The following is a 12,804-nucleotide window of genomic DNA, read 5'->3' on the forward strand; positions in this document are numbered from 1 at the left end:
TCTAACCTTCTGTCCACTGTGTGTTGTCGAGTGTAATCCATAAGCAGCAGAGGATTAGAGAAGGTGGAGGCGGTTCTTTACCTTTCTACATGAAATGGGAACAGACCTTGTATTTGTACAGGAAGTGGGGGTGAGTCTTTTCTCTCTACAGGAAGTGGGGGTGAGTCTTTTATCTCTACTGGAAGTGGTGGCGGAGCTTTGTTTCTCTACAGGAAGTGGGAACGGGCCTTGTATTATTCCCTCATCACCATTCTCTTGTATTATTATTACATCTCTTAATCTCTTATTTTCATGTCAATATTCTCTTGAGCCTTGTCTCTCTGCAGGAAGTAGTGGCAGGCCTTTGTTTCTTAACAAGAAGTGGGGGTGGGTCTTTGTCTCCCTGGTGGGTCTTTGTCTCACTTTGTACAGGAAGTGGGAAGTGGCAGTCTTTTCGTCTCACTGCTCCTGCTTTCCTGTCTGTCAAACTTCATACAGGAATAAAACACAGAGGTGAGCTTTCAGTTTAGCAAAGGCAAATACTTGGAAAAAGGGAGTCCAGTGCATGCCAGACAGTAATGGGAAAGTGAGTTCCAGTGTAAGGTGTGCAGGGCGGTAGTCATGGTCGAGGGGCTGATGTTTCTCCTCACCTTGGCACCCCACAAATAAACAGTGTCCCAGCTCCCATGTGCTGTAAGTGCGGTGCAGTTCAATCACATTTCGGCCACAGGCCTCCGCTGTCTCCATGAACCCGGATCCAGGAACAGCCGCACATTCATTAGGGGACACCTAATTCGTTTTTAACAAGTTCGTCTTTACTGAATAGTTCAAGTACATACATTTTTAGCACCCAGTTTTGGGCACAGCACCCTCCGTCACTTACTTCCTCAGCACAGTACTTCTCACTCCAGTTCTCATGTTCAGCATGGATTAGCTTGATCCTTCTGTCAACCCCAGGGTTTCCCAATCCGGCTCCGCAGTATGCTCGAGATCCTCAATGTTGTCCTCACATGGTTCCACGCCCATCTTCCACTGTACGTAGGGGTTGTCTGTGCTCTCCATAACCCCTGACTCGAGTCTTAGATTCCGGATGTTGCAGGAATGTCCGTAGGGAGTTTTGTGCGACCTCATACAGCCAGAACGTCATTGCCCATGCTGTGATTCAGCCCACTGCATCTTGAACTCACCCTAGCAAACTGTCACCAATGAACTCCTTCACTAACTGACTAAACCAAGAAGTGGTTGCCTTTTTCTGACCCTAACCCCTCCCACTTTTGGCTGGACCAATCACCAACTATCTCCTTTCTCTTCCCACCACAGCAGTCGGTTGCTTGGCAAACTTCACCTTTCACTTATATAAAGGGGTATTCCCATCTCCAAGATCATTATCCCAATATGTAGTAGGCATAATAATAATATTAGCAAATACCTCCAGTTAGAAATGTAGTATAGTTTTTCTGATTAGCTATGTTCCTTTCCTCATGTGCAGGGCATTGCAGAACCTTAGGTATCCATGGTTACGACCACTAGCAACTAGCTAACTGTCACTATATCAGTGGTCGTAACCATGGATACCTAAGGTCCTGCAATGCCTGCACATGAGGAAAGAGACATAGCGAATCAGAAAAACGATACTACATTTCTAATTGGAGGTATTTGCTAATATCAATGTTATTACACCTACTACATATTGGGATAGGATTTTGGAGATGTGAATACCCCTTTAACTTCAGTCACTACCTTCTAACAGTATGCACTGAACTTCCTATGTCCTAAACTATGCCTTATATCTTATACACTAATAGGCCAACCACAACCTATCTGCCCTAATGTTCCTATCTATCCCTAACTAAACACTAAACTATATCCTATGCTTTCTCTATACACTATACATGAATAACATTATACATTAATCACAATATATTACATTAACTGTGTACATTAGTGCCTATGAAACTCTATGCAGATTAACATATTAATAGTCAAAAAAATACAATAAAACCATACACTTGGTACAAACACTGTTTAGAGAGGGCGAGGCATATGACAGCCTCTGTCACACCCTTACACCAGCACCTATAGTGCAGGCAGTATGCCGATAAAAAAAAACCTGCCCACTAGAAAAGTGTGAACTGTAAGTTACAGAGAATGAGAATTGGGACAGTTCCTGGACACATTAGTCTGGCATGTACACCAGACGTATTACCGTATTGTGCTAGATGAGGGCAGCAAGACATTATTTACAGGTTATTATTACTTTTATCAGCTTTAGAACATTCACTGTAAAGTCAGCAGGACTAAAATAAAAAACATTTGTAACATATCATTGTTAATTACTAGAGATGGTTCTAATCAATTCATAGGGTGCAGCCCAGCGTCCAGGTGAGTAATCTGTGGCCATCGGACGGGAGCCCTGAGAGGGACCTCTTACCTGTATCAGCCTGGTGTGACATCATTGTTGCGGCGTGACGCACATGTGGCGTTGCACCAGATCGGCTAATCGCCTCGGATGACAAGAGGTAAGAGGCGTTCCTCAAGGCTACAGTCCGACAGCCACAGAATCCCGATCTGGCCGCTGGACTGGATCCTGCGAACTGATTCACAGCTTCTCTATTAGTTGCCTTTTTTTAAACTATTTATCCAGTTGTCAATCTATTCATTAATTAGCATAGAAATTTAAAGTACTGGGGTTGAGTATAGAGAAACGGAGGAAAATGGGAAAAAATTAGAGGCGTTATCTGTCATTGTACAATAGGGGAGAAGGTGAGCTGTGACATCACCTATGGTGAATGGTGGATCCTGTGTTATCTACTGCATATAGAGGTGTTATCAGTCGTCATTGTACAGGAGGGGGAGGAGGTGAGCTGTGAGATCACCTATGGTGAATGGTGGATCCTATGTTATCTACTGTATACAGAGGTGTTATCAGTTGTCATTGTACAGGATGGGGAGGAGGTGAGCTGTGATATCACCTATTGTGAATGGTGGATCCTATTTTATCTACTGTATATAGAGGTGTTATCAGTAATTGTACAGGAGGAGGTGAGATGTGCCATCACCTATTGTGAATGGTGGATCCTGTGTTATCTACTGTATATAGAGGTGTTATCAGTCATTGTACAGGAGGAGGTGAGCTATGACATCATCTATTGTGAATGGTGGATGTGTCACCCAGGGGGAATATAGGGGACTCGGTACCCGGGCCTTTTACCTTGTTTAGGATGTCATGGCAGTCGGCTCCCGGGCCCGTACTCAGGGTCTCTCTTTAAAAAGGGGTTTTAGTGTACAGTTTGTCTCGTGACGCCACCTGTGGTTTCCGGGTAATGGTTACCGGCGCTGCTGCAGACATCCGGGGAGGTGATGGGATGGCAGCTGGGATGTTTCTGCTCCCCACAGGTGGAGCGGGCCCCCTGGGACATGTAAGTGCAAATGGTGGCGATGCTGGGGCTTGCAGTGCAGGAGAGATGGCGCAGCAGGAGTAACTGACAGAGACAGGGGATTCACTTCAGTACCTTTACTGATGCGGATGTCAGGTACGGTCCAGGGTACTCGGTAGGAAGGGTGCACTTCAGGACTTCTCCCCAGTGAGCGGATATAAGGTCCGTGTCTCCCTCGCTCTAAGCTCCTGGCCAGCCTGCAACTGGGCCTAGCTTCTGTGTCGTGCTCTTCCTTCACCTGTCGCTTGGTAGTAGGACCTTTTTCTGGCAACCACTATCCCTGGACGCAGGGGCCATCGTGGTTCCTAGTCCTGTCAAGGGTTTAGCTTCAGGTCGACCAGGGATTTGTAGTCCTCCTGGTATGTCCGTGATCCCTACTGGGTATAAAGGACCCTGTAGGCGCGGACCCGGTGTCCGGTTCGTGTCTTGGGGTGAGCCTATGATGCTCCTCTGCCCCCTCAATTCCTCTCTCCTCTCCTCCTTGCCTCCGGCCACACTCGGGGCCCTCAATACAGCAGCAGACGTGCTGCGTCTTCACTGCTCTCAGTGGCAGCACACTCTCTAACTGAAGTGCCTGGCTCCACCCTCCATGTATATATATCCCTAACAGGGCTCCTTCTGGTGGTATGAGGTAGAAGGGTGGAGGTGTTTGTTTGCAGTGAGGGCCTCCTGTGGAGAAGTCCATCCATGCACCCTTTTGGGTCCTGTGGTACCTGTGGTAGCAGGGTGCCACATGGATCCTGTGTTATCTTCTGTATATAGAGGTGTTATCAGTCATTGTACAGGAGAAGGTGAGCTGTGACATCATCTATTGTGAATAGTGAATCCTGTGTAATCTACTGTCTATAGAGGTGTTATCAGTCATTGTATAGGAGGAGGTGAGCTGTGACATCATATATTGTGAATGGTGGATCCTGTGTTATCTACTGTATATAGAGGTGTTATCAGTCATTGTACAGGAGGAGTAGGAGGTGAGCTGTGACATCACCTATTGTGAATGGTGGATCCTGTGTTATCTACTGTATATAGAGGGGTTATCAGTCATTGTACAGGAGGAGGTGAGATGTGACATCATCTATTGTGAATCGTGGATCCTGTGTTATCTACTGTATATAGAGGTGTTATCAGTCATTGTACAGGAGGAGGTGAGCTGTGACATCATCTATTGTGAATGGTGGATCCTGTGTTTTCTACTGTATATAGAGGTGTTATCCGTCATTGTACAGGAGGAGGAGGAGGTGAGCTGTGACATCACCTATAGTGAATGGTGGATCCTGTGTTATCTACTGTATATAGAGATGTTATTAGTCATTGTAATCCTGCATCTGATAAGGAGCCTGTTATGGCTCTTAGTATATGGTGCTGGTATAGAGTGCCATAAAGTCATGTCCAAATTGGTTTTCAGTGACATGTACAGTAATAGAAACTTTTTATGGTTTGTAAATCGTTTATATTACTGTGCCATGAGGGACGCTCTGTTAGCTCAAGGGGGATGGTCAGAGTTTATACAGCATAGGGATGTTGTAGCACAGTGCCACATTTCTCCTAGGCAAGGAGCTTAGTCTATGAAGGGGACGGTTTTTCATGTGACTCTTGGTAATGTGATGTAGAGCTAAGAGTGAGTTGTAGCTGAGAGGGCAGTGAGGCGAGGGCTGCTGCAGATTGTAGGTCCTGATGGTCGGAGTCGGTCACACTGATGTCGCAGTTGAGTGGAGCGGAACGAGAGCTGCTGCAACGAGAGCTACAAAAATCCACCAAAGACTATGTACCCAAAAACTGAAGGGCATTTTGTCCTCTAAGCATTGTGGTTTGGGCCAACCAGCGCCGTGCCTCAGCACAGTGGAAGAGACTTCGATTCTACAGAAAGAGTACAGGTTCGGTGTTCCTTCCTCTAAAGACTGTATACAGTTCTACCTTGAAAAGTACAAGTAAGCTACCCGCATACCTCTCAATCTTTGAAGAAAGAAATCTTGCCACACCCCAATCCACGCCCATTTACCATTTCTTTCTACCCTGGCATGAGGAGTTGTCAGAGGGCTGCTGGCAGTGAGGGAAATTCAACAGATGCCCGAGACTACAGGGCGTAGACCCAAATCAGGGACTATCTACTGTATCCAAGACAGTTGGGACTAGAGATGAGCGGATGGATTCCCGGGTCTCTGGTCCAGCGTCCAGATCAGTGCTACCTGGCAGCTTGATGGGAGGCCGTGAATCTCTAACCTTCCTTCGTCCGGGCAGCATGACGTCATCTGTGCGTCCTGCTCATCTCTAGTTGGGACCTGTGGATTTATTTTTTGTTCCTTCATTCACAGTCGAAGTCGGCAGAACTTACTCATCTTTATGTATAGTTGAAAGTTTCCATACATTATATAAAAAGACACACATGCATGTTTTTCTCAATATCTGACATGAAATCAGAATAAACCTTTCCCGTTTTAGGTCAATTAGGATTACCATAATTTTTAATATTTGCCAAATGCCAGAATATTGAGAGAGAGAATGTTTTAAGGCATTTTTATTACTTACTGCAAAGTCAGTTTACATACACTAAGATTACTATGTCTTTAAACAATTCTGGACTGCCCATATAATGATGCCATGTGTTTGGCAGCATCTGAGTTAATTAGAGACACACCTGTGGATGTATTTTAATGCACACCTGAAACACACTGCTTCTTTGTGTAGCATCATGGGAAAGTCTAAAGAAATCAGCCAAGATATCAGGAAGAGAATTGTGGACTTGCAGAAGTCTGGCTCATCCTTGGGTACAATTTCAAGATACCTGAAGGTGCCTCATTCATCTGTACAAACAATTATATGCAAATACCAGCAAGATAGAATGTCCAGCCATCATATCGCTCAGGAAGGAGACGAGCTCTGTGTCCCAGAGATGAACATTCTTTGGTCCGACATGCGCATATCAACCCAAGGACAAAAGCAAAAGACCTTGTGAAGATGATGGTGAAAGCTGGTAAGATTGTGTTAATATACACAGTGAAACAAGTACTGTATCAACATGGGCTGAAAGGCCACTCTGCCAGGAAGAAGTCATTACTCCAAAAGAAACATTAAAAAGCCAGAACAATGTTTGCAAATGCACACAGGAATAAAGACCTTAATTTTTGGAGAAATGTCTGTGCGGTCTGATGAAACTAAAATTGAACTTTTTGGCCATAATGACCATTGTTATGTTTGGAGGAAAAAGGGAGAAGCTTGGAAGCCTAAGAACACCATCCCAACTGTGAAACACGGAGGTGGCAGCATCATGTTGTGGGGTTGTTTTGCTACAGGAGGGACTGGTGCACTTCACAAAATAGATGGCACCATGAGAAAAGGTTACGTGACAATACTGAAGCAACATCTCAAGACATCAGCCAGGAAGTTAAAGCTTGGGTGGAAATGGGTCTTCCAAATGGACAATGTAACAAAGTGGCTTAAGGATAACAAAGTCAATGTTTTGGAGTGGCCATCACAAAGCCTTGATCTCAATCCTATTGAAAATTTATGGGCAAAGCTGAAAAGGCAGGTGCGAGCAAGGCGACCTACAAACCTGGATCAGTTATACCAGTTTTGTCAGGAGGAATAGGCCCAAATTCCGACCAACTATTGTGAGAAGCTTGTGGAAGGATATCCCAAACGTTTGACCCAAGTCTTTCAGTTAAAGGGCAATGGTACCAAATACTAATGAAATACTAATGAAATGGATGTAAACTTTTGACTTTGCAGTAAGTAATAAAAATGCCTTAAAACATTCTCTCTCTCTCATTATTCTGGCATTTTTCAAATATTAAAAATGATGGTAATCCCAATTGACCTAAAACTAGAAAGGTTTAGGGTATGTGCCCACGATGCAGAAATGAAGCAGAAAATGTCTGCAGCGTTTCTGCATGTTCTTGGCAGTCAAAAACGCTTGCGGATTTTACACGCGTTTTTGACGCGTTTTTACATGCGGATTTGACTTGCGTTTTTCAAATGCCTTGGGACCTCAAATCCGCATGCAGAAACGCACAAATAATGGACATGCTGCGGACTTTTCCGCAATGATAATCCGCAGCGGAAATTTCAGCAGCATGTGCACAGCACATGTGGATTATCATTGGGGACCATGGGGCATGGATTACCAAGCGTTTTGAAAGCGTTTACGCTGCGGAAATTCCACATCAAAAACGCTTGAAAAACGCATAGTGGGCACACAGCCTTATTCTGATTTCGTGTCAGATATTGAGAAAAACATGCATATGTGTATTTTTATATAGTGTATATGAACTTCTGGTTTCAACTGTAGCTTCAAAATACGACATCTGGCTTTTTTGTGTCTGTAAGGCCGTGTTCACATGTTACAGAAATACTGTGTTTGTTGTTTTCTGCAGACGTCTGCACCAAACTACACAATAACAATCTTCTCTCCCTTACTTGATATGTTTCTTTTGCAGATATGAAGCCGTGTTTTTAAAGTGTTTTTTATAGTACAGAAAAGCTTTGATTCAGCACTTAATAAAGTATCAGCAGTTTTGTACATGTGTTTTTTTTAGGCTCCACATAGAAGACAAGAAAGAAAAAAAATCACCAAAACTGCACAGTTCAGCAGCGTCTTTAGGCCACAGCAGGCGCAGTTTTCATGAAATCACATCCACTTTGCTTGTACAGTTAAACACAGAAGAATTTTTGTGCAAAGAAAAGCAGCAGAAAATACGCAGCATTTACACTACATGTGAACAAGGTCTAAACTGAAGCAAAGTGGATGTGATTCCATGAAATCTCTGTCCTCTGTGGTCTAAAGACACTGCTGAACTCTGTGGTTTTGGTGCATTTTTTCTCTTTAGGTTCCTTCTGAAAAAAACCGCATGAAAAAAAATCGCCATTACATTTTTAAGCGCAGAATCAAAGCTTTTCTGTATTATTAAAAAAGCATTAAAAACTTTGCTTCACATCTGACCCAAAGTCGCATCAAATAAGGGGAAACCACATAAAAGAAACGCAGCAACCACCTAATAATCTGAGAATATTGTTATTGCGTTGTGTAGCGAGGACAATTGCAGAAAAAAAGCAGCAGAAAGAATGCAGCATTTACGCTATGTGTGAACACAGCCTCAGCATTACCGTTTTATTACATTTTTTATGGGTTTAGTAAAGAAAAAATATCAACCACACCATTTTTTTACGTCATTTACTGATTCCCGTAAATAATGTGATCGCTGTGTTATGCGGGTCGTTACGATTACAGCGACACCAAATATGTAAGTGTTATTTGCTGATTTGTGATGTTTATTATTTAAAAAAAAAATGCATTAAAATTACTATTTTTTCATTATCAAGTGTTTTTCATTATTATTCTTTAGTAATTTGATAGAATGAAAAAAATCTCTTATTCTCCCTCTAGAACACAAATATATACATTATACACAGCAATGTATTTCTATCAGTATAATCTGCGTGTGGAGTCTCAGACTGCTATACAGATCAAGTATACAAAATTCTCCTCATGCCATCATCAGAGCTTGTGACTTAGCAGCTTAGTCTCCTGCCGTTAAGGTTGAGGGGTTGAGACTGGGAGACTCACAGAAAAAAAAAAATGTTTTTATAATTGCTCATTATTATTTTTACTACTTTTATAGGAACAAAAGCATATTTTTCTTCTCCTCGGTATACAAGGAGTATAGAAATATATTATGTATTGCTATGGACATGTATAATCTGCTTCCATGTTCTCTGTGTACTTCTGCAATAGAGGTCAAGATAACCAAATTCTCCTATGTGTATCAGTATAAGCTGTGGCTCATTGGTAGAGCTGCAGCTTGTGAGCATGAAGATGTGAGTTCAAGTACTGGGGAGACCTGGTCAGAGAAAAAGAAAATATATATATATATATATGTATGCAGAGAGCACCCCTGCCCCCTGAGGAGGGGGAGCTACAGAGAGGTGAGTATAGAAGCCTGGACAGTCCTGCTGAATCCAGGATGGTTGGGAGCTATGCTGCCTGTATTGTGGAAGTATCAAAAACATGAACCTCAAGGAACCTCTGGTCTTATAAAACCACTGTCAGCAACAAATAGAAGTGGAGTATTAGCTGTGAATTTCTAGTAATGTAATGCAGCAGCCAAAATTAAAATGGGTTGATGCTATTATTTCCTACCAAGCTCTGTTCCTTTATTCCCACACTCAGTAAGTCTGATTATTGGGCTATTCCCCAAAAAACTTGAGTATAATGCAGAAAGACCTAAAGATAAGTCAGAAATGAATATTACAACTGAATGACAGCTATTGCTCAGGCAAGTGAGCATGCTTTTTCAATAGAAAGGTAGGAATTTGACACTGACTTTTCTTCTTCGAAAGGCTAGCGCTGCCATCAAGGGAGAGTTGGGGCACCCCATACACATTGGCTAGTTAGCCAACACTAGTGATGAGCGAGCATGCTCGCTACTGCTCAGTGCTCGCCCGAGCATCTCACTGCTCGAGATGCTTGGCGCTCGCCGAGTATTTCCATGTTGCTCGGGCAGGAACTCGGGTCCTCTCCCTGCATGTTTGGCGCTCTTTAGAGAGCCAATGAACATGCAGGGATTTCCTGACATGCACTGTAATGCCGTAGCCATGTTGGTTGTGGGCATTACAGTGATTGGCTGGCCGCACAGCGTCATCAGGTCTATATCAGACCTGGCACCGCCATGCTCGTCACAGTCATTCCGGATCAGACAGTGTAGGGAGAGGTGCTGCTGCTGTGTCAGGGAGAGATTTGCTTGTGTATTAGGTAGTGTAGGGAGAAAAACCGTACATTACACATATCCAACTTAACAAACAGTCCTTCTGAGGACTAATCCATCTGCAGAGATATCAGGCAGGCAGCGTATATAGGCAGGCAGGCAGGGTATATAGCAGACTGCAGTGCATATAGCACAAGAGGCTCCATTCCAATTCTGCCTTCTGCTGCTGTTAGATATTTCTATACAAAGGCCCAGGTCTCAGGGGCCAGGAATACTTTTCTTTGGATCTTAATCCTCATTTTTTGCTTAAAAAGCAATCCAGAGAACACAATTTTTTCTGCGCCATTTGCTTGTTGGCACTGCAGAATACAGCCAGATCCTTTCCATATTAGAGCGCTAGAAATCCAGCTATTTAAAACTTTGTTTTCTCCGTCAAACGGATCACATATACGTTGTCAGAAAATACTGCCATTTCTGGCCTCCATTAAAAATTTCCATTAGTGTGTCATTGAAGCAATTCACAGCAGTTTGCTGTTCAAACTACTTACCTACAGGCCAGGTATTTAAAACTCTGTTTTCTCCGTCACACGGATCACATATAAGTTCGCTCCAAACTCAGTCATTTGTAGTGAGCGTGGAAGATACTGTCCTCCATTTAAAATGGGCAAGGCACGTGGCAAGGGACGGGGAACTGGACGTAATGGTAATGGTGCATGCAGAGGCCAAGGACAAGGCCATGGGCAAGCCGAAATTGTGCCACAACAAACACCCACATCTTCTCGCCTGACCTTCCTGTCCCAATTTCTAGGGGACCACAGCACACCACTATTGAACCCAGAGCAGTGTCAAAAGGTTGTTGGTTGGATAGCGGATAATGCTTCCAGTCACTTAGCCACCACCACCACCCTGTCTTCCACACGGTCAAGTCTCAGTAGCCGTGAGTCTGGACCGCATATTCCTCACCCTGATCGTCCTTCCTCCCACCATGCCGAGTACCCAGAGACAACTGATCCCACACTTGGGCACTCTGAAGAGCTGTTCACTTTTCCATTTATAGATTCGGGCCTCTCGCCCGGTCCACTTGAAGTGGGGCAAGAGGAGATCGCATGTAGCGATGCCCAAATATTTGAACAGCCAAGGTCACACGAAGGCAACGGTGGGAAAGTGTCACAAGAGGTGGACGATTATGAGACACAATTGCCAGAAAGTCAGGAGGACGACCAGGGTGCGGAAGTGGAAGATGAGGTGGTGGATGATATAGTAACTAACCCAACCTGGCAGGAGGACATGCAGAGCGAGGACAGCAGCACACAGGGGGAGGGAGGCAGTGCACCCCAACAGGCAGGAAGAAGCAGTGTGGTGGCCGCAGACAGAAGGCAGGCAACCGTTCCCCATAACACCAACACGAAGGAAGTTGCCAGTACAACTGTAAGGTCTTCCCGAGTCTGGTTGTTTTTTAAAGACTCTGCCGATAACCCCAAAAAGGCCATTTGCACCAACTGCCAGGCAAGCATCAGCAGGGGTGGCAAAACAACCAGCCTGACAACCACCAGCATGATCAGGCACATGGCAGCAAAGCACCCGACTTTGTGGGCCGAACCCCAGTGTCCAGATACAGTGTCTGCGGGTGGCACCATTGCTTCTTCCGCTGTTGTGCATACAAGCCCTGAACCTGTCATTGCACACTCTCAAGTAGCAGCATCAGGAAGCACGTCCATGTCCTTGTCCCAGCGCAGCGTTCAGTTGTCCATACCCCAGTCCTTGGAACGCAAATGCAAATATGCAGTCAACGCCCCACAAGCAGCACTACTAAATTCTCACATTTCACGACTGCTTGCGCTCGAAATGTTGCCTTTTAGGCTCGTGGAGACGGAAGCATTCCGCAACCTGATGGCGGTGGCCGTCCCTCGGTACTCAGTCCCCAGCCGCCACAATTTCTCCCGGTGTGCCGTCCCCGCATTACACAAGCAAGTGTCCCAAAACATTAGCCGTACTCTCAACAACGCAGTTACAGGTAAAGTCCACCTAACCACGGACACGTGGACAAGTGCTTGTGGGAGGGACGGTACATCTCGCTGACGGCACACTGGGTTAACATAGTGGAAGCCGGGACCCAGTCGGACCTTGGGACGGAACACGTCCTCCCAACGCCAAGGATTGCGGGCCCTATGTCAATCAGGGTTGCCCCCACGGTCTACAGCTCCTGCACCTCATCCTCCTCAGCCTGCCCCTCCTCTTCAGCCTCCATCTCCGAAATGACCACATCAGTCACAAGCTGGAAGCACTGCAGCACTGCCTCGGCCAAGCGGCAACAGGCTGTGCTGAAGCTAATATGCTTAGCTGAAAAACTGCACAATGCTGAAGAATTGTGGACAGCTGTGAAGAGCAGGCAGATCTGTGGCTCACACCGCTGAACCTACAGCCAGGCATGGTCGTGTGTGACAATTGCCGGAACCTGGTGGCGGCTCTGAGGCGAGGCGAGCTCACACACGTACCATGCCTGGCCAATGTGCTTAACCTCGTGGTTCAGTGGTTTCTCAAATCCTACCCCGAGCTGCTGGATCTGCTTGTTAAAGTATGCAGCCTGTGTGCCCATTTTAGAAAGTCAGCTACAGCTTCCGCCGCCCTTGCAGTGTTTCAGCAGCGTTTGCAGCTTCCGACTCACAGACTGGTGTGTGATGTCCCCACGC

This window comes from Phyllobates terribilis, unplaced genomic scaffold, assembly GCF_046119375.1.
Source record: "Phyllobates terribilis strain yellow unplaced genomic scaffold, ASM4611937v1 Scaffold_5__5_contigs__length_657084704, whole genome shotgun sequence".
Lineage (NCBI taxonomy): Eukaryota > Metazoa > Chordata > Amphibia > Anura > Dendrobatidae > Phyllobates > Phyllobates terribilis.